Here is a 22760-nt window from a genome sequence, read left to right as displayed (position 1 = left end):
AACAGAAGACCCAGGTGCACATCCCAGCACCCACGGTGTGGCTCACAAGCATCTTTAACTCCAAACTCAGGGGACCAGACACCCTCGTCTGGCTCTGTCGGTGCTGCATACACGTAGTGGAAGCAAAATACCCACACGCAGAAATTTTTTTCAAAAACTAAACATTCACAGCTGCTTCTCTATCAATAAAGCCCCTCCTTATAAAGCACTGGGAGTCTGTGCTGAAGAATGAAGTCCAGGACTGGCTGACAGGGGTTCAGGGTTTTTTTGAAAAGCAAGTTATAAATCCTGGTGGTAGGCCAGTTTCAAAGGACACCCACTGGAAGCTACAGCATCAGGCTGTGGCTGCTCCTACCAGGGTTAGAGAGTCAAAGAGACCTCGCTTTAAGCAAATGAAAAGACACAGAGGGAAAATGAAGAAACCCTGAGGTCAGGACGCAGCCCTGTAGGAGGTTTAGCCTGGGCTAGGTAGTAAGTGGCAGGCCACCCTTCAGGGTGTGAACAGGGCAAAAGATTGGTGCTTAGACACTGATAAGAAACCCACTGATAAGGCACAAGCATGAACACATGCAGGCACGCGCGCACACACACACACACACACACACACACACACATGCCAGCTCCTTGCTGACTTTGAAACCCAGTAAAATGAATCTTCATCTTCATTCAGTCATCTTTGAACCTGAAATCCTTGAGCCTGGCAATCAAATTACAAAATCTTCAGCGTCAAATAAGCAAAGGTAAGCTGGGAGAAACCTCTGGGGACACCAAGTCCTAGTCCTAGAGCCTAGGCTGGATCCACACGTGGCTCGTAATGGGAGATAATATGTTGTCAAATTGGCCGGCCTTGCCTGCTGGTATACCACTGCTTTACCAAACTGTACAACTGCTGGTGACAAAATATGAGCTGGGCATGGTGGGGTGGTGTCGTGATGGCGTGGTGCTCTGATGGCATGGTGGCATGGTGGCGTGGTGGCACATGGGAGGCAGAAGCAGAGGCAGACAGATCTCTGTGAGTTTAAGACCAGCTTGATCAACATAGTGAGATCCAGGATAACCAGGACTGTATCCTTGCCAAAAAAAAAAAAAGATAATAATGGATTGGAGAGAATTTGAGTTCCGACAATAAAAGATACACACTTATATACACAAAAGTTGTGTCTGCAAAGTATCCTGCTGAGCAGTTCCCAAGGTCTCCCTGGAAGAACTCGGGAGAACAGAACACCAGGCGCTGATGTACAGCTAGTGTCATGTACTTTGGGAACCTCATTGATTTTTCACTCACTATTCTTAAAAACCTGTACTAGCTCTTTTTAAAGCTTGCATTGCATTGCATGCCATTAGAAATAACTTTTTCTTCTTAAAGTAGAAATAAGATCAGAACCTAAGAAGAAATTATAGTTGAACATGGACTATTTTTGAAGTAAAAATATGTAAGATATTTGAATGTGCTTCCTTCTTGACATACTCCAGTTAAGACTAACGCAATAGTTTGCTTTCATATGCAAATAAATAGCTCTAATCTGTAAACCAAACAGTTCTGTGTCTCTTAACCTCAGTTGGGAATGAGCCAAAGGAATTTGTTCTAAGTACCATCATTTTGCTTTCAGACTCCATTTAATCACAGGGGGAAACTAAGTCCAAGGTCCCAGCCCCTAAGGAAGCTAGGGGCCTCTCGACAGCTTCTGCTGTAAGGAGACAAGTTGTCTGAGTCCAGCCATCTCAAGGACATCTTCTCCATCTTGCTGGCAGGGTCAAACTAAGTTCATGTTCCCAATTTAAGTGGCCCCCATAACACCTCCAAGGTCTGCTACTGGAACCGAGGCAGTCTTTAATGTGCTGAGCGTACCTTACTATGGGTCAGCCCCTATGTGATTTAAAGATTGCGATTATTTTCCTTTATTTTTATATAGGCACATATTTAATACCTATATATGAATGATTTGAAAATAGGCATAACTTTATGAGACCAAAATCAGGGTGTCACCTCCAAAATCATTCTCCTAACCCCTTCTTCTGAAGTAAGAAAACTTGAGAGATACTCTTTATTTTTTTCTAAACATTTTATTATGATTATTTTTCTTAAAAACAGTACAGTCGGGAGTTGGAGAGATGACTCAAGCACTTTAAGAGTACTGTCTGCTATTGTGGAGCAGTTCCCAGCATGCACATGGTGGCTCACACCATCAGTAACTCCAGTTCCGGGGGACCCGGCGTCATCTCCTGGCTTCCACATGGTGTTTTCCATGCAGGCAGGCAAGACTAAAGAAAATTACTGAGATCTCTCTTGTTAATTCTCTAATGTAGTTTCACCTTCAAATAAGGGTGGGTGAGCCCAGCAAGACAGCTGAGTGAATACAGGTGCTTGCCGGGCAAATCTGCGGGCCTAAGTTTCACTCCAGGCCCCAAAGCCAACTCCCCAAAATTCTCTTCTGTGAAGGTACATATGCCTGCACTCTCTGCACACAAATCATACACTGTGCATACAACACACATTCGCACGTACGTGCGTGCGCGCGCGCGCGCGCGCGCGCACACACACACACACACACACACACTCTCGAAAAACCAAAAAGAAGATTCTGAACTCTCTCACCATCCCCTTTTACCTTCCCAGAAACTTCCCTAGGTTTTGTTTGGTTCGATAGAGTCCCACTATGGAAGGCAGGCCAGCCTGGAACTTAGCACTCCCCTTCTGAGTACCGGGAGGACAGGCACGTGCCGCCCTGTCTGGACAAGTTTTTAAGAATTAATTTAAACCAGTTTGGACAAGCTTCGTGCACCTATAGGGTCAGCCTCTCTGAAGGCTGAAGCAGAAGGACCACTTGGGTTAGCAGTTCAAGGTCAGCCTGGGCTACTTAAAACACGATTTAAAGCCGGGGAAAATCTTCTCATTAGCCTAGAAAGCCCAGGTAACAGATGCTTCCCGGTGTATTTCATCCCCTCGAGTGTGTAGTGCCTGCCCTGACCGGCCCTGCTTCAGACTGACTTTTATTCTACATAGTCGATGTTACAAACTCAGCCTGGAAAAGCATCAAAATAACAGCAAGCTCACAACTGCCAGATGACTCCAGAATACATCTCTGTCACAGTGTGCATGCGCATAAGCCTGGGCCCCTTCCCCAACAGGTATTCTGTAGCAAAGTCAAATACAAAGGTTGCTTCAGAAATCTTAAATTTTGATTTTTAATATTGTAGGGGAAGAAAGGGAGGCAGGAGAGGAAGAGAGAGGGTGAGGAGAGAGGTGAGGGGACCCACTCATGCCACAGAGCATGTGTGCAGGGGTCACGGGACGAGAGTCAGAGTCAGTTCTACTGTGGGTTCTGGGATCAGACTCGGATCAGGCTGGTACGGTACGGCAGGCCACTTTACCCACTGGCCCACCTCACCGGCCCTCATTTTGAATATTTTATGTGCCTTTTGTTACACCATTAAATAAAATGAATAGTAAAGTCTGTCCCCAATGAAATCCAGTACTCAAACATCATCTTAAATCCAAACAGTAGAGAGGAGTCGAAGTCTATAGCAGAAGCACATTTCCCACACCTGTCTTGTGGCTCAGCTGACACCTGTGCTGCACTGTCCACATCATGCTCCCAGGCTGTGCAACGTCATCATCATAACCCTGCATGGGACACACGGGCTGAAATGAACCTAATGGTTTACTTGAAAGTTGTTAGAAGAATATTAACGAGGAAGCTGAAGAGATGGCTCAGTGGTTAAGAGCGCTTGCTGCTCTTGCTAGAGGACCTAGGTTCAGCTCCCAGCACCCACACCAGGCAGCTGCAAACCATCTGTAACTCAAATTCCTGGGAGTCTGACACCCTCTTCTGGCTTCTATAGCTATGTGCATGTGGTACATACAGACAACCAGACACACGCATACACATAAAATACAAACAAATACTTCTAAAAGAGTTCTTAAGGGCTGGAGAGAGGCCTCATCAGTTAAGAACACTTGCTGCTCTTCCAGAGGACCTGGGTTGGATTCCTAGCACCTACATGGCAGCTCACAACCATCTGTAACTCAAGGTCCAGGGATCTAGTGCTCTCTTTTTGCTTTTGAGGGTACCAGGCACACGCATGGTAAACATACATACATATAGGCAAACATTCACATATGTAAAATAAAAATAATATAAATCCTAAAAAGAAAAAAGTAGTAGTTTTCCCTTCAAAACATTAAAAAGACACCCAAGGCTACACAGAGAAACCTTGCCTCAAAAAAAAAAAAAGTTATTACTATCTGAAGATAGCTTTATTGTCTTCATTTTATCTCCAATATCTACTTAGTATTTACTGCATTTTGATTAATAAAGTTATGTCAGTAACTTCTGATCAATTCAAGTCAACTACAAACACTTCAAGATTTTATACTTAAAAATACAGCTTGCCAAGCTGTTCAATATTCAGTCTATACATAAAAATCAACATTGTAAGAGTTGAAGTTTAAACAAATCTCCAGACTCACAAGGAACTTACAGAATATCTACTAATTAGGCAGGGTTAGAATCATTGAGTAGCTCTCAGTCACTGGTCCTTGTGTGATTCACTCCAGTCCATCAGTGATTTCTCTTAATCAATGATGCTTGGTAGAAAGGAGGAGCAAAAGAGAATGTGACATATAAAAGGCTTTAGATAGATCCCATTTGTCTTAGGGTTTCTATTCCTGCACAAACATCATGACCAAGAAGCAGTTGGGGAGGAAAGGGTTTATTCTGCTTACATTTTCCACATTGCTGTTTATCACCAAAGGATGTCAGGGCTGGAACTCAAGCAGGTCAGAAAGCAGGAGCTGATGCAGAAGCCATGGAGGGATGTTCTTTACTGGCTTGCTTCCCCTGGCTTGTTCAGCTTGCTCTCTTATAGAATTCAAGACTATCAGCCCAGGGATGGTCCCACCCACAAGGGGCCTTTCCCCCTTGATCACTAATTGAGAAAATACCTTAACAGTTGGATCTCATGTAGGAATTTCCTCAACCAAAGCTCCTTTCTCTGTGATAACTCCAGCTGTGTCAAGTTGACACAAAACTAGCCAGTACAATTGACCCCTTGTCAACTTGACACAAACACATCACTAGTAAGCCTCAACCCTTAGTTCTTATTCATCCCCATGATCTTAAATAACTTTAAAAGTCCCACGGTCTTTGCAAGTTCTTAAATTTTCAATCTCTCTTAAAATCCAAAGTCTTTACAATTAAAAGTCTCTTAACTGTGGGATCCACTAAAATACTTCCTTCAAGATGGAAAAGCATCAGGGCACAGTCACAATCAAAAGCAAAATCAAACTCCAACCGTCCAATGTCTGGGATCCAACTCACGATCTTCTGGGCTCCTCCAAGGGCTTGAGTCACTTCTCCAGCCATGCCCTTTGTAGCACACACCTTGTCTTCTCAGCTCCAGCTCCAGCTGCCTGTAATTCACTGCTGCTGCTGTTCTTGGTGGTCATCTCATGGTACTGGCATTTCCAAAACACTGCATGACACCTTCAGTCCTGGGCCATCAATTGCAACTGAGGCTGCACCTTCACCAATGGTCTTCCATGGCCTCTCACAGTGCCAAGCCTCAGCTGCTCGGCATGCTTAGCCTCTGACTGGACACTTCCAGATCAAGGTACTTAATGAGTACTATACAAAACCCAAAATACAGTTATAACTGTAATGGCCCAATACTGTTTTAAACTGTTCATTGTCCTGTGAACTGTTCAAGAGAATTTATGTTAACTTCAGGGTATTTGTTCCTGTTTAACAACTACATTTCCTTGAAAGACGGTATATGGTGGGCTAGGGAGATGACTCCATTCATAATCTGCTTGCCTGTCAAGTATGAGAACCTACATTCAGACTCCAGAAACCATGTAATATGGAACCAGAATTCTCCCCTATGATTTCCAACAACTGGTCATGCTTCAGTCCTTAGAAACTGATTCTTCTTCAATTTGAAATCCCAGCTAGTATGTGTGCATGTGAGTGCATGTGTGTGTTTAGCTTGCTTTTTGTTTTGTTTGGGTTTTGGGTTGGTGTTTTGTAGTTTTGGTGGTGGTTTTGTTTTTGTTTGTTTGTTTGTTTTTGAGACAGGGTCTCTCTGTAGTCCTGGCTGTCCTGGAAACTTGCTATGTAGACCAGGCTGGACTCTAACTCACAGATTCCCCACCTGCCTCTGCCCCCATACCCAACCTTCAGCTGGTATTTCAAAACACCCTACCTAATCCCATCCAGTCCTCTCTTTTCCACATGATGAGCCCCAGTTCCTTTAATGGATCAGAAGGCTGTAGACAACGAAGGCCTGACCACAGTACTGATGAAGGGTTAGAAATGGGATGCCAGCAAAAAGCTGAAACAGTGGATCTGACAGTACAGTGAGAGTGGGTCACAAAGGTGCGAATACATAAGACAAAGTCCTAAATAACACAAAGATCTGACATCTAGAAGGACAATGGTCACACAGAAATAAGAAACCAAGTGTAGAAAGTGAAGTACAAAACAGGATACAATGAGGGGCTGGGGACATGGCTCAATGGTCAGGAGCACTGGCTGCTCTTGCAGAGGACCCAGAAGCCACATGGCAGCTCATGACCATCTATAACCCTAATCCCAGGATTCCAGCACCATACTCTGGCCTCCAAAGGCACCAAGCATGCATGCAGTGCACAGATTAACATGCAGAAAAACATTCATACATAGATAGGTAGGTAGGTAGATAGATAGAATTTGTATATGAAATAGACAGTGAGTTTGAAATTTGTAAATAAGGATAAACTTTTTCCCAAGTCATCTTTCATTGGTCACTTTTACCAAGAAAAACTTCACAGGTGTTGAGGGCAGTAACTATATACCATTTAAACACAAAATATCTTGCTCATTCACCAAATAATTTGAGAAGCAAAGCACTAAGGGAATAATTCAAGCCATGAAACTCAGCTCCTGCCTTCATCTACCTTATATGCTAAACGTACACCACTGAATGGTCATGTATCACACAGAGATAAAAAAGCATGACAGGACAGAAATATTTCCCCTTCCCAGTGAGAACATCATACACAAACAGTATCACAGAACAAACACAGTTACAACTGCACTATTCAGATACAATGGCCAAAGGCATACAAATGCATCTTTCTATTCTGAACATAATGCAGGAAAACACTTCACATAACACTCAGGAATGTGTTAGTATCCTCAACAATTGCATCCATTGTTAAAGAGTGATGCCTGAATTGTGTCATCTCACCAAAGAAGAACACTGTTTCAATTGCTTTGCCTTACAAATAGAAATGTTGAGGTTTTTTAATGATTCTTAATTTTAAATAACATTGCAGCAATTATGAAATATACCCACAAGTTTGAATCCTTACAAAGGTTAAAAACAACTATAAACTACATGTTCTTCAGTGGATATAACTGCTCCTAGATTCTCTATAACTACATACTATGATAAAGTTTACATTATGTTTACCTTAGTAGTTTTAGAGATGACTGGCTTTATAATCTATTAAAAAAGGGCTGGTGAGATGGCTCAGTGGGTAAGAGCACCCGACTGTTCTTCCAAAGGTCCAGAGTTCAAATCCCAGCAACCACATGGTGGCTCACAACCATCCATAACAAGATCTGATGCCCTCTTCTGGAGTGTCTGAAAACAACTACAGTGTACTTACATATAATAAATAAATAAATCTTTAAAAAAAAATAATCTATTAAAAAGTAGTTTACTAGATACCTTTTTTAAATTGAGAATATAACTCTGAATACAATACCTTTAGTAGAACATAGTCTAGGGTCATAAAATGGCATAGTAACCTTTATTTCCTAGATATGTTGTTGGGCACAATGATGAGCTAGTAATCTTAAAACCTTAACATATCTGTTACAGGATAGTATGGATAAGCAGATACATTGATATGGTGGAGAAGCCCAGTTACCCCTATGGTAAAATAATAGTAATACATAATATATACATTATGTATTACCATATATATATATATATATATATATATATATAGAGAGAGAGAGAGAGAGAGAGAGAGAGAGAGAGAGAGATGAACTAGAGAAGTGAAGAGAACTCTTCAATGCTGAACTTGAACAGAAGGTGCTCATTCTATGAACCCATGGTTTCTTTTTTAATAGAGGACAGATGGGTGGCTATTTAAAAGGTTTAGAAACAAAAATACCAGTAGCATATTCAACACAGAGAACTTCGTTTCTAACTCATAGTAAATAATCCAAGATTTTATGGTTAAATAGCTGATTCCAGATCTCCAGAAGAGACTGGACCAGATGAGCACAGAACATCTTACAGTGCAAAAGTGTAAGAAAATGCTCAACAAACGATGAGAACATACCCAAGGGAAATGGGAACAAGCTTGGAAGCTGCCAATGACCACATCTGAGATAATACAGCTTCAAAACAGGCAAAAAGATGGTGAGTGGCTCAGTGGTTAAAAGAGCACTGACTGCTCTTCCAGAGCACCCAGGTTCCCAGCATCCACATGGTGGCTCTCGACCATCTGTAACTCCAGTCCAGTGTCAGGAGTTACACCTGATGCTGGGCCTGACACCCTGTTCTGGCCTCAGGGGACACTGCATCACATGGTACACAGACATACATGCAAATAAAGCATTCATTAAAAAAAAAAAAATCTAAAATAAATAAATAAATAAATAAACCAGAATGATGGTAACACATTATAATGCACAGCTAAAAAATCATGAGGGAAGTCAAGGCAGCAGCTAAAGGCAGGTGGGAACTAAACCAGGAGGTGGGAACTAAAGCAGGAAGGGGAACTAAAGCAGAAACCAAGATGAAACACCGACTACTGGCTTGCTTCTCTACACAACACACAAATACCTGCCCAGTGGGACGGGCCCTCCCACATCAATTATCAATCAAGGAAACCTCCTGCACATGCCCATAGGTCAGTCTATTGAAGGCAACTCCTCAACTCCTCAACTCCTCAACTCCTCAACTGACGTTCCCTCTTCCCAGGTGACAATAAAACTAACCAGGACACCCAGAACCTAATTGATACGAGGTGATAAGACTTATCAATTCTGTGCGGTACTCTGCAAAAATAATTGGTTTGTACTCACAAAAAATATCGATTGCCTTTAAAGATGACGACAGAAGAGGAGGAGGGAGTGAGCAGGAGAGGGGGAGAAGATGTTCTCTGTAAAAAGAAAAGAGAGGGGTGGGGAGAAGCTCTGTGGAAGAGCAACTGCCCACACGCGCAGGCCAGATGCCCTAGGTCTGTCTGTGCTCCAGCACTGCAAAAGGAAAGGATAAAGAGAAAACAGAAATGTGACAACTCAATATATCCTATGAAGTATATCTAGATTTATTATTTTTTAAAGCTGTGGTAATATTGTTGTCTTTTTTGGGGAAATCAGGGTTTGAATATTGATAATACTATAGACAGCATTAAGGTTAGGGTGCTATGGTGTACTAACGGTGGCTTGGTTGTAAGAAGATGATGTAATTATTAAATCTGCATGAGGAAGTGCTTAGGAGGGATGTGTCACAAGGGTGTCATCTTACTTCCACATAGCCCAGGAAGAAAGAGGCATCTGTGTACGTGTAAACACTGAACACACATCCACAATAACAAGCTCACATGAGGGGCAGTGCTAGCAGCCTGAGCCTGGGCTTCCAGGAAAAGGTAGGGATTAGGTTGACACGAGAGCAGCTTAACTCCGTCCGCCCCCGTCCATGAGGGCTCACAGGGTGAGTAATCACAAACCAATCGGACACGCCTGAGAACCCTGTGCTAAGTCATCTCAGGGCCTTAACGAGTAGAAAAGGCTTAAAAATTAGATAATGTTTTCTCCAAAGCCAAATACAGCTACAGAGCAATACAGCTAAAACACTGTCACCAAAGTCACGTGGTCTCAGAATACACATCCAATCACAAACTGTCACCAAAGTCACGTGATCTCAGATTACACTTCCCAATCACAAACTGTCACCAAAGTCACGTGGTCTCAGATTACACATCCCAGTCACAAACTGTCACCAAAGTCACGTGATCTCAGATTACACTTCCCAATCACAAACACCGAAACTGTACCAGGGACACTGGGGAGCCTGGGCACACACTGTCTCTCCTGACCCTTATGACAAGGGTAAGGCCAGCTCTACTCGTCTCAGTGTCTAAGCTGTTCTGCACAGCTCTGTGTGGCTGTACTCTAGTACATAACAAGAGACGCTGAATTCAATTGACTGACTCCAAAGCCCAAGTACTTTGTCATATACGCTACGCTATTACCACCACTGTGAAACATGAAATCTAAACTGACTGGACTGACGCAGTGCCTACCAAAAAGCACACAATTGAGAGGCTCTGAAGGAAAAAGGCATGTCTGTATTGCTCTATGTACATGTGGATTCATATATGAACCAAGTAAGTGAAGTTAGAATTTAGCCAGATGCCCTATTGACTGTCAAATCTCAAATAAAATTTTTTTAAAGTTATTTAATAAGATATCACTCAGTGTCTTACATAGGATTTTACTGCTGTGAAGAGACACCATGACCACAGCAACTTTTATAAACAAAAATATTTCTTTGGGGGGGGGGGTAGAAAGACTGGCTGCCCTTTCAGAGGTCCTGAGTTCAAATCCCAGAAACCACTCGGTGGTTCACAACCATCTGTAATGAGATCTGATGCCCTCTTCTGGTGTGACTGAGGACAGCTACAGTGTACTTACATATAATAAATAAATCTTTTAAAAAATATTTCTTTGGGGATGACTTACGTTTTCAGAGGTTTGGTCCATTACTGTCATGATGGGAAGCATGGGGACACACAGGCAGACATGGTGCTGGAGAGGTAGCTGAGTTCTACATCTGGATCCATAGGCAGAGAGAGAGAGAGAAACACCAGGCCAGGCCAGGCCAGGCCAAGCTTGAGCATCTGAAACCTCTAATGACATATTTCCTCCAACAAGGCCATACCTACTTTAACAAAGCCAGGTGTCCTAAACCTTTTAAACGATGCCACTCCCTATGAGCCTTTGGGGGGAGGGGGTTACATTCAAACTCACTCACACTATTGTAAATGCTTTTGTCACATGCAAATTCCAAACAGAGACCAATGTATTAACAGATGCTTTCACTATATCCCTGCCCTTTTGCATTCAAAGATAAAAGATACCAAAGGAATCTGAGTGATTTTCCATTATTTAGATATACTAAACTCAGGAGGCAGAGGCAGGCCGATCTCTAAGGGCTTGAGGCCATTCTGGTTTACACAATAAGTTCCAGGCCTGGCTATATAGTGAGAGAATGAGACAAGCTCTTACATACACAGACACACAGACACACACACACACACACACACACATCACAAGCAATGACACACAAGAAAAAAATTAACTAAAAAAAGAACCTATAATATCACTGCACCACAAGAAAAATACTAACAACAAATGCGTACGCCTAGAAGCCTGATCTATCACTGATCTCCCAAGGAATTCACCTCCAGCTGCTGTCACAAGACCTTTGTCTTAGAACTAACTGCCTAGGGGTAGTCAGTGACAACATCTCCCTCACCTCTCACATCATTGGCTCTGCTTTGACTGCCCTTCTCCAGATAGTCTCATCCCACATGTAGCCTATTCTGACTCTCTCCATACTGGGCTCTCCCATCAGTCTTCCCCTCTAAATTACCTCAGAATAAAGAGCGTCAAGTCCCTTTGTAGAGCATCTGACATAGCCATAACTTCAAATTTGACTATCTGGTCTCTGCCTGCCTTCTGTACTACACAGACAACTGGGTTGTGGTAGACTATTTTACTGGCTGTGCTGGCTAGTTTTATGTCAACTTGACACCAGCTAGAGATATCTGAAAGGTGGGAACCTCAATTGAGAAGAGGCCTTTATAAGATCCAGCTAAAGAGCATTTCCTTAAATAGTAACTGATGGGGGAGGCCCAAGCCCACTGTGGGTGGTGCCATCCCTACGTTAGTGGTCCTTGGTTCTACAAGGAAGCAGACTGAATAAGGCACGATGAGCATCGCAGAAAGCAGCACTCCTTCATGGCCTCTGCATCAGTTCATGCCTCCATCAGTTCATGTTCTGTGAATGCTGGGCAACAATGTAGAAGTGTAAGTTAAATAAGCCCTTTCCTCTCCAGCTTGCTTCTGGTCATGGTGTTTTATCACAGCAATAGAAACCCGGCCTAGGACGCTCACTACACGGCGACCTAGAAGAATGCCTAGTGAACAAATAAAAGTTATATGTGAGATAAAGACTACACATGGATTCATAAATAGTCCTGAAAACAAAAATAAAGTGTGTATAAGGCTCACTTTCCAACATAAGGAATACCTAACAACATAAATTCTGGTAACAGAATTTTGCAACTTAACTCTGAAACCAAAACATATCACATAGTTGACCATCGTAGCCTGTTTAATTGGCAGTAACTCATAAAATAGTAAACTTTGAAAATTATGTAAGTCCCATGATTTGATTAAAAACAGGTAAATCTACAAGTCACCTACCTGGTCTACGTCTTCAGACCTGACAAGCAGCCGTCCTGGTCTCTCGCTGCTAACCCAGCCCCACAACTCAGCAGCAAATACACGGTACACAGGCCTCTCCCCAACGGCGCTCAGATTCCTTCCATTCTCAGTGCAGTCGCTTAGGACTATGCAGCACACACACTTCACATCGGAGCCTTTGCCACTACTTCATTAAAAGTGTCTCCTTTGAGTGCAGGCATTGTGTACCTGCTAAGTGCATGGCAGCCGGTGACACGAAGCAGGCCGCTGGTGTCTTTCCAGCCTCTAGCCTCTACAGTTCAGCTTCAGGGATCTCGTCACTCAATGCTTCCTTCCACCTGCAATTACTTTCCTCATAACTTTTACTTAAAGCAATCTCTGCCCATTACTTAAAATATACATGAAGTCTCGTCACAGGATGGTAGATGATAGATAGATAGATAAAGGATACACAGATGTTAAGTATGGAAGGATAGCTATAAAATAGATGGATATATAAACAGAAAGATAGATAGAAATGGATAGATATAAAATGGCCCCTTAGCACCCATATTTGTTGAACTGATGCTCTTTATGCATCCCAAGATAAAGAACAAATTTTTGCAGCTTTCGTGCATGGAGAAGCATCAAAAAGACCTGGATTTGGGACTGGAGAGATGGCTCAGTGACTAAGAGCACTGACTGCTCTTCCAGAGTTCCTGAGTAAATTCCTAGCAACCACATGTTGGTTCACAACTGTCTTTAATGAGATCTGATTCCCTCTTCTGGTGCTTCTGAAGAGAGCTACAGTGTACTCACATATATTTGAAAGAAAGAAAGAAAAAGAAGGAAAGAAAGAAAGAAAGAAAGAAAGAAAGAAAGAAAGAAAGAAAGAAAGAAAGAAAGGAAGGAAGATACAAAACAACGATGATAATAATAGCTTACTAAGTTCATATAACGAGGAGATAATGCCTTAAAATTATATAGTACAAAGATAAGTCATGTAGACAAGGTAGTCTGATCAATGAATGGCATCATTTCATTAAATAGTAAGAATTCAAGAACTGCCTAGTAAGTGACTAAAATCTCAGGAAAAAGTCAACTTGAAACTCAAAACTCTCAGGCAAATATATATTAAAATTATGTAGCTATGTAACTTCTTACCTTTTTTCCAATAAAGAGTTTCATGAATGAATGAATTCTGAAAATGAATGTGTTGGGTTTTGTTTGTTCGTGGGGGTCATTTTGTTTGTTTGTTTGTTTGTTTGTTTTTGGTTTAGGGTTTATTTGTTTTGTTATGTTTGGAGACAGAGTTTCACTCTATGGCCCAAGCTGCCCTAGAACAAACTGCATACCCCAGCCTGGCCTCAAACTCATGGAACTCCTCCTGCATCAGCATCCTGAGAGCTGTAATTACAGGCATGCAACAATTCTAAAGTATTATACGTTTATAATAGCAAACATAACTGAAAGTATTTCGGATTGATTGGAAATAATCCCAACTCAGAAGCATATGTTTTAATTTTATTGATAGTTATGGACTGTATCTCTTAAAGAAGAATGAATGACACAGGCCCATAAACCCAGCACTCTGGACACTGAGGTGGGAAGACAGTTTTAAAACAAAGCACAACAAAACAAAACAAAACAAAACAAAGCAGTATTAGAAACGCTGCAACACAATAATTAAAAGGGCAGCTGAGAAAGTCACTTAAATTACAGGGTTCCCAGAAAAATAAGACACAAAATATCTCTGTGTGTAACATTAGTAAATAGTGATACAAAAGCATTCACCAATGCTATCAGACTACTAAGAACAAAGCTTCAAAGAAGAGTTTCACAAAACATTTTCAATATATTTGTATCCAGGCTAAAGAATCAGCTCAGCAGTCACCGGCACTGGCTATTCTTGCAGATGACCTTGGTTCGAATCCCAGCACCCACATGGTAGCTGGCAATCATCTGCAACGCCTGTTCCTAGAGATCAGATACCCTCTTCTGACTTCAGGGGGCAGCAGGCATACACATGATGAACAGACATATGTGTAGAAAAACACTCACATAACAAAATATTCTTTTAAAAATATATATGCATCCCCTTTTATAGAAAAAGTATCAATTAAGGGGCCTCTAAACTCATTTTACTAGTGTATACAATCCCTCACATTGCCCAGTTTTTAACTTCAGTTCTCATATTCTTATGGCAGGTGAAGCAGTCAATTACCTTCAGACACTAGGCTAATTAGACTCTTCCCTGTTTGGAAAAATAAAAGCTTTATCATTTGAAACTCCGAAAATACATTTCAAAGTCCTTCCAATCCCTCTGGGCACTTCCAAAGACTCATAATCTAATTAAAAACCACAAGCAGCAGGCAGGAAAGATCACTCCTTTGTGTCTGTCTGCTCTCAGCTGACACAAAATCAATTCCAAACTCCCAAGAGAATGTAAGGTCAGAAAAGGTAAACAAACAGAAGGAAATCTTCGCCTAAGTAATTCAAATATTAAAAAAGCTATAAAACAATATAGTCTTAGCCCCGAGGTCGCAATGAACCCCATGTGGAAAAGTAATCAATAAAAAAACAAAAATATAAGACAAAAAAAACCTGAGAAATATAAACTAAAGCAGGCTTATGCTGAGCTGACCCCAGTGACGTCGGGTCATCGCACGGAAGATTGTATTCTGAGTTTCCAACTTCAATAACCCTCAGATGTGGGTGGCATAATGTGACAATGAGCAAAAGCCGGTCTATGAAGTCAGCATTATTAGCACAGCCAGGGTATATAGTGCTACACAGATTGCGGTTCCAAACAACCAAAGGGGCAACGGGGCTACAGACGGGCAGATTGAGATCTCACATTCCCCACACATACATTTTTTTGTTAGTTTGTTTTAAATGAAGAGAAACCCGTGGCACAGGAAGAGTCAATAGGATAAGGCGGCTAAGGGAGAAAACCTCTCCTGGTCTAGAAGGGTAGAGCAGCGGGCCACTGGAAGGCTTAGAGTTCAAAGGGCGAGGAGGAGTCAGAAGATAACCCTCAGGAGGAAGCAGAATCAAGAGAAGCTCCAAAACCCTCCAGGAACCCAGACGGTTGGCCACGGGTCTGCACCAAGGCCAGGGCCCCCCACCAGAACCGGCCATTCGTAGACGACAAACATCAAGCTCCAACCTTTTCCACTCCTCCAGCCTCGAGCCGACCCCTCGGCGACACAGGACTGGATAACTGTACAGCCGCGCAGGAGTCCCCACACCAGACGCGCGTCGGCTCCAGCGGCCGCTCCGAACAGCGCGTATGCACCGCAGGACGTGCGGCCCGCGGCCCTGCGCGGCCACCGTAGCACAGGACAGCGAAGCCTCCGCAGGCCGCGGTCCTGCAGGAAGCCCTGTCCGAGACCCTAAACTCCCGGGCTGCGAGCTCAGAGCCTAGAACGGTGCATTTGTGAGCGGCAGGCCCGTGTTAGAATTGCAGCTGTCCCTCGTAACTGTAACTACTGGACTTCAGCTACTAGCCGCCACGCACCGTGAGCGTCTGCGGTCTCGGGACTACAAGATCCAGCATGCACAGAGCTCTGGGTCCTTAAAACCAAACCCACTTGGATTAAAAATCTAGCAGTCCGTCTACTCCGAGGCAAACTGTGGTATGGGGTATTGATTACATCCTGGTGGAGCATTCAATTTTCACATTCAGATTCTTGTTAAGAATTGTAGTACAGGACCTGCCTTTTAAAAAAAAAAAAAAAATGGGAGAGATATACTAAATGATGTCAACCTGTAATTCTACTAATATATTGTTTTCAGTAATGTAGACTGTTGGAGCAATGCATAAGAAATAAGAGCAGAAACTACGAGGGAAAAAAGTCAACAATCTCTGCCACTGGACAATTAAACAGTTAAACAGCGAGAGAATGAAAGCCTTCTGGAATACAAAATAATGTTCTTTGAATTTTAACTGTGTTTTCACGATTAGAATTGAGTGGTGTTTTGTTTGAAGATGGGGACTTGCAATATAGCCAGACTGACCCAGAACTCATTATCTTCTCTCAGCCCCCTAGTGTTGGAATAAGAGACCTGTGCTATGACCCTGGGAAAATTATTTCATGTTATTCTCATGAAAATAGTTGCCTAGAATTACTAGAGCAATTTATTCACCAGTCACATGGGAAGGACAGCCAAGTAATCAGTGCAGGGATATAACAAGACTAGAGGGGCATTTATTAGCATAGATAACAAAGTATCTGCTCCTTTGTCTGCTTGGATAGTTTGTTTCATATTTTGAAATGCAGAACACTTTCTGACGACTCGGAGAGGAGATAGACAGATCTCACAAGCCGTCCTTTTCATAACTTCTATAAGGATTTGTATGAGGGTTCCCTAAGAAACAGAACTGATAGGATGAGTATATATTAGAAGGGGATTTATTAGACTTGCTTACAGAATGTGGTCCAGGTAGTTCAACAATGGCTGTCTCACATTGAAAAGGCCAAGACTCTGGTAGTTGCTTGGTCCATGAGGCTACAGGTCTCAGAAATCCCAGTCTGGCACTGGGATCCTGGAAGATTCCTGGAGCGCTGTCTTCGTTTCAATTCCAAAGAAATTGAATTTAGTACTGGCAGCAACAGGATAAGTGAACTTGCCAGCAAAGGTGGGGCAAATGGACGTAGAACAGTTTCCTTCCTTTTTATTTGGACTGCTACCAAAAAATGTGGTCTAAATTTAGGGTGGGTCTTTCTTCTTCAAATAATCTGATTAAGAAAACTAACTCCTCACTACAGTACCCAGCGACTTTGGTCTGAATTAATTCTAGGTGTTGTCAAACTGACCACCAAGATCTACCATCACACGTGTACTACCAGAATGGCTGTGTTTTAATTTTGGCCTACTATATTAACAAGCCATGAGAACTAGGGCTTGGATTTCTATACTAACTATAGAAAATTATGGTCTATTATATGTATACCACAAGCAGAGGCTTTCTGCAGATTTATGGTAAAGCAAACGTTAGTTGGTTAGTAAAGGAAACGAGAATGCTTTACATTTTTACATTCTCACGCGGGAGTCACAGAGGGACTTTCTATTCTCTAACACTGGCAAGTAACCCACTACCATATAAACCGCTTTCTGACTCCAGTGTGCTAAATTATGCAGTACAAGCAAGTAAATATTTAAAATCTATGATCATGGAAAAAGAGTCTGCTGCTTTTCATACTCATGCACCAAACTGGAATTGCAGTGGGAGAGAACATTTCCAGTAGTGACTGGGTGGGAATGCTGATGAGCTATAGTTAGGAGAAATGGGATTCACTGGTGTTTGTGGTAAATAAACACTAAGTTACAGTGATATTAAGGAAGCTTTTGAAATATGCTTCTTTTCTGGTAGACATAGTTCTAAAGCAGTCTTAATGTTCAATTGTGTAAAGGAACACAGAAGAGAGGTTTAAAAGTACATAATTTATGTAACAGACTGCTTTTTAGAGATTCGTAGAGCTGCAGCTCCCAGCAGTAGTCTTGCCTATAAATGTGTCTTTGCCTACTTCAGCCAGTTACCATATACATAAGAGTCAAAACTGGACAGTCTGCTCATTTCAACAGATTAGGGACAAAACACTTATTAGCTGTTCCTCGAACAGGGGTAGATTTGATAATTAGGAGATAATTAGGAGAAATGTCAAGGAGAAAAGACAGAGAAGAGAGCTTCAGCTTTTACAAAGTTAAATAAAAATGTATTGCCGGGCATGGTGGTGCACGCCTTTAATCCTAGCACTCAGGAGGCAGAGGCAGACAGATTTCTGAGTTCGAGGCCAGCCTGGTCTACAGAGTGAGTTCCAGGACAGCCAAGGCTACACAGAGAAACCCTGTCTGGAAAAAAAAAAAAAAACCTGTATATAAACTTGACTGTACAATCACTTAAACATTTGTTAAATTGTAACCCTTTATTAGCTGATCTACCTTCTAAAAGGCAAGAACTGCCTTTTGAACCTTTCTGTCCCTCAAGCCCTAAACACTGTATTTTGTACAAACCAAAGAGTTCTCAAGAGTTTCTTTGTGTGCACAACGGTACCAGAGACTCCACAGCATCCTTCTCATTAATACTGTTAACTCTTGTTAATGTGTAGGTTTTATTGTTATTTTGTTTAGGGACAGGGTTTCTTGTAGTACAGGATAATCTCTGCCTTAGTGTTTCATTGAAGAGGCAGCATGACCAAAGCAACTCTTATAAAAGATTTAGTTAGGGCTGGCTTACAGTCTCAGAGGTTCAGTCCATTATCATCATGGCCAGCAGCATAGCAGCATACCTGCAGACATGGTGCTGCTGGAGAAGGAGCTGAGAGTTCTATGTCTTGATCTGAAGGCAGACAGAAGGAGACTCTTCTGCAAGCAGCCAGGAGGAGGGTCTCTGTTGTGGATTGCTGTTTGTATTTTCTGCTCCCTCAAGAGGGGAGAGAAGGAGGAAGAAGAGAGGATGAGACAGAGGATGGAGGAAAGGGGAGGCGGAAGAAGAGGTTGAAGATGGAGCAGACCCATATGGCCTGGAGGAGCTGAAAGTAACTAGCGATTTCATAGCTGGGCAAAAGAGTAGTGTAGGATACGTTTGCCCAATCTAGACATGCAACTTGTATTCATATTAAGTTGTGTGTACTTCGCATGGGCATATTGGGCTTGGATATTTACTGATATAAATCTGGCTGATACAAATATAAGTTTCTAGTGTTTTCCATTTATGGGGAGAGAGGGAACTGAGTGGGATGGAGTGTTGTTGGCTTCCGCAGGCCATCCAGGGGGTTAGCCTGAGGAACACAATCGGCTAGCTCTGGGCATTTTCAGGAAAAACTGATTTTGATCAGCTTAGCAAGCCAACTGCAGGAATCAGGGCCGGAGGGCTTCTTAGGGCTAGCCATGAAATGGGTGAAACCGATGTGGTTGGCCCCTAGCTGGAGTTAGCTTGGTTTTTGAAAACTACACGCTACAGGTCTCTTCTGCACTGGGCAGAGATTCAAAGCTTCCCATGGGCCAAGTGTATTCAAACCACCACAGTCTCCACAGTCTCCAACTCACAGAATAGCAGAGAATGACCTTGAACTCCTTATGCCTCTAAATCCCAAGTACTTTCAATGTACTTGTAATTCATCTCATTTGAGCTATATACCTGGACACCTACTTGTTTTTAATTATTTATTATATAGGTCTTGTTGGGTTCCTCAGGCTTTGAACTTACTCTGTAGCCCTGGCAGGCCTGCTGCTTGCAATCTGCCTGCCTCAGCCACCCGAGTATCAGATTACAGGCCTATGTTACCAAGTCCAACTTTAACATAGTTTTGTGGGTTTTTTTTTGAGAAATGTTCCTTTGGTTTGTTTGTTATTTGTTTGAGACATGTACTGGCTAGCTTTGTGTCAACTTGACACAGCTAGAGTTATCACAGAGAAAGGAGCTTTAGTTGGGGAAATGCTCCCATGAGAACCAGCTGTGGGGCATTTCCTCAATTAGTGATCAAGGGGGAGAGGCCCCTTGTGGGTGGGACCATCTCTGGGTGGGTAGTCTTGGGTTCTACAAGAAAGCAGGCTGAGCAAGCCAGGGGAAGCAAGCCAGTAAAGAACATCCCTCCATGGCTTCTGCATCAGCTCCAGCTTTCTGACCTGCTTGAGTTCCAGTCCTGCATCCTTTGGTGATCAACAGCAGTATGGAAATGTAAACTGAATAAACCCTTTCCTCCCCAACTTGCTTCTTGGTCATGATGTTGTGCAGGAATAGAAACCCTGACTAAGACAAGACAGGATCTTATCATGTAGCCCTGGTTGATCTGATACTCACAGAAATCTACCTGTCTCTGCCTCCTAAATGCTTGGATTAAAGGTGTGTGCTACCACACCCAGCTAATATAGGTTATTTTTAATGCTCATGCTTTTCTTTTCATTAGTAATCAAAGTTATATAATAAAATAGTGATTCTAACCAGAATATTTTATTAATCAAAATGCCACATTTGATAACCATGAAAGAGCAATTTACTGGAGCTAGGATTGCTCATTTGGTAAAGTACCCATCATGCAGTCATGGGGACCTGAATTCAGTCCCCAGCATCCACATAAAAGCCAAAATAGCAGTGCTTGTCTACTCCTATGCTGGAGCAGCTGGGGCAGTTGGGTAGCTCCCAGGGGCACCTAGGTCAGCAAACCTTGCTCAGTGAGAGCTTTCAGCCCTAAATAAATAAATAATAAAGTGTTAAACAATTGAAGGGAAAAAAAGTTAACCTCTGGCTTCCACACACATGCCTACCCATGCATATACACCCATGTGAATACATTCATGCACACAAACACAAAAAATACTCTAACATCTGCAAAATATACATTTTCCCCAGCAGATATGAAATGAATCACATTTTTTAACTGTTTAAATGGTTAACTTTATTTTATGTGAATTTCATCTCAACACAAATAAATAAGTTACAAAGAAAAATACACAGATATGTCTGTAACCATCAAAAACTAAAAACCAAATAAAGGGAACTGGGCTCTAGCTGAGTAGCAGAGCACTTGGCATGTGCAAAGACCTGGGTTCCATCCTTAGCATGGCAAGAGGACAGGAAAGGAATGCAAAGGAAAGGAACTGGCTGGCCTTAGGAATCCTATCACATTCTTACTAAGCTCTTCAAGTCTCAGGAGCTACATCTCTTCACAGTTGTACCTGCCATCTGGTAGGTTCCTACAGTGCTGGGCTCTAAATATCTAACATGGAGACTAGAACTTCAGCACTGCCTTGTGTTTTGACTTCCCTGGCAATCTCATCTTCAATCAGAGGTTTGAGGGTTTAAGGGTCAAATTTACAAACCAAATTTTAGGCACATACTCTGGTCAATACTAAATATTTTCCCAGATACAATGGATCATGTTTGTTTTTGGTTTTGTTTTTTTAATATAGATATCTAGCTATTGAAACTATAGTCTTTTCAACAACTCTGTCAGGTAAGGGATTGAAAGAATTCAACCCCTGAATCTTTATATATAGAAATAACAACAACAAAGAGAAACTGACATTATGCAACAAAATTCAGCTAAAACAGGCTTCAGTAATGTCTCCGGTCACTACCATGATAGGACTCCCGCTCCCGAGAGTGCCTATACCTTTTGTGCCTATGGGACTTCTCTGGACTCCTACTTCTACTTCTATGACTCCGCCCATCAGAATGCCCACCATGCCTGCTGGAATAAGTCCCTGAGCTCCTCCCTCTGTCCTTATCTCTGCTCTTTTCCTTGGCCTCCCTCCTGCTGGAGGCTGTGTGCTCATGCTTGAGTTTCTCTTTCTTTTCCTTGCACTCAGGGTCCTCTGCTCTCCCATGGTAGGAACTCCTGACTTCAGGGGAGCCCTAGTGACTCTTCCTCCTCTCTCTCTGTTCTGACTTCTGTGCTCTCTCCGAGCTCTGGCTGCTGTGCTTCTTGGAACTATGCCCATCCTTCTCCTTTACTGTCATGCTTCTGGAGCAGGACAGCTGCTCTGCTTGGACCTGGCGTTCAGCCTTCTCTTCTTCTTTCTTTCTTTTCTTTTTCTCTTTTTTGTCTTTCTTGTGCTTTTTTGTGAGCTTGGCATCTTCGTCTTCAGAGACTTCAGGAGGGCTTGATGGGGGTGTTTTAATCCCACAGCCCTTCTCTTGGAGCTCTCTAGTCACATCATCCACATCTTCTGATTCCTGAGGAGCCCGGTAGTTTGACACATGGTCCACACGGATAGTTCTTCCTTTAATCTTAATTCCATTGAAATTGTCAACAGCCAGAACTGTGCTCCTCTGGTCTTCATAGCACAGGAAACAGAATCCTTTGGATTTCCCAGTCTTCTTGTCTCTCACAAGATTAATGTTGACAATCTCCCCATATTGTGAGAACACACAGATGATGTCTCCTTCTGTCAGTTCATAAGGAAGCCCTCCAACGAAGATCCAGGCGCTGTGCTTGTATTCCGAGTGCCAAGACACCTTTTCTGCCACCCCAAGTTGAACCTCTCGCTCATTCAGTTCGTTGATCAGCTTCACCTTAGTCAGAGAGTTCATCTTCGCATCTTCCCGAGGCTCGCTTAAGAGGATAACAGCTTCCGGGAATGAATCACATTTTAAGCCTTAGCAAATATTCAAAAATCAATTAATTTCTTGTATCTTATCAGATCATACCTGCACTAAACTAGAAATCATGCAAACACATGGAGATTGAACAAATCGCTTTTGAATGCTTGGTGGGTCACGAGACAAGTCAGTGAAGGCAATGAGAAATTCTTAGAGTCAAGGGAGAAGGAAAAGAT

At 42.4% G+C, this 22760-nt stretch overlaps 1 protein-coding gene and 1 pseudogene across 5 annotated transcripts in view; both read right to left on the bottom strand.

Moving 5' to 3' along the window:
• Window positions 1–15779, bottom strand: part of Atg4c (autophagy related 4C cysteine peptidase) — a 58282-nt gene extending 42503 nt beyond the window's left edge. Inside the window, exons 1-2 of one of the 4 annotated variants that reach the window (XM_029540272.1) lie at window positions 15646–15779; window positions 4483–4588 (exon numbers count right to left, since the gene is read on the bottom strand). The gene's annotated coding sequence lies outside the window, so the exon portion shown is untranslated. Of the gene's footprint in view, window positions 1–3546; window positions 3678–4482; window positions 4589–9086; window positions 9184–15645 lie in introns of those variants that run through there. The other 3 variants (XM_029540273.1, XM_021200493.2, XM_029540274.1) reach the window with 3 other exon arrangements.
• Window positions 15780–21537: 5758 nt separating this feature from the next.
• LOC110323795 lies at window positions 21538–22515 on the bottom strand (annotated as a pseudogene). Its single transcript, XR_002380646.1, has one exon. The product of XR_002380646.1 is annotated as an RNA-binding motif protein, X-linked 2 pseudogene (transcript).
• Between the last annotated feature and the right edge of the window lie 245 nt (window positions 22516–22760).

The sequence above is a fragment of the Mus pahari genome, chromosome 6 (genome assembly GCF_900095145.1).
Source record: "Mus pahari chromosome 6, PAHARI_EIJ_v1.1, whole genome shotgun sequence".
In the NCBI taxonomy this organism is placed as follows: Eukaryota; Metazoa; Chordata; class Mammalia; order Rodentia; family Muridae; genus Mus; species Mus pahari.
Note: the sequence above shows the minus strand (reverse complement) of the source record. Positions and strands in the feature narration are given on the sequence as shown.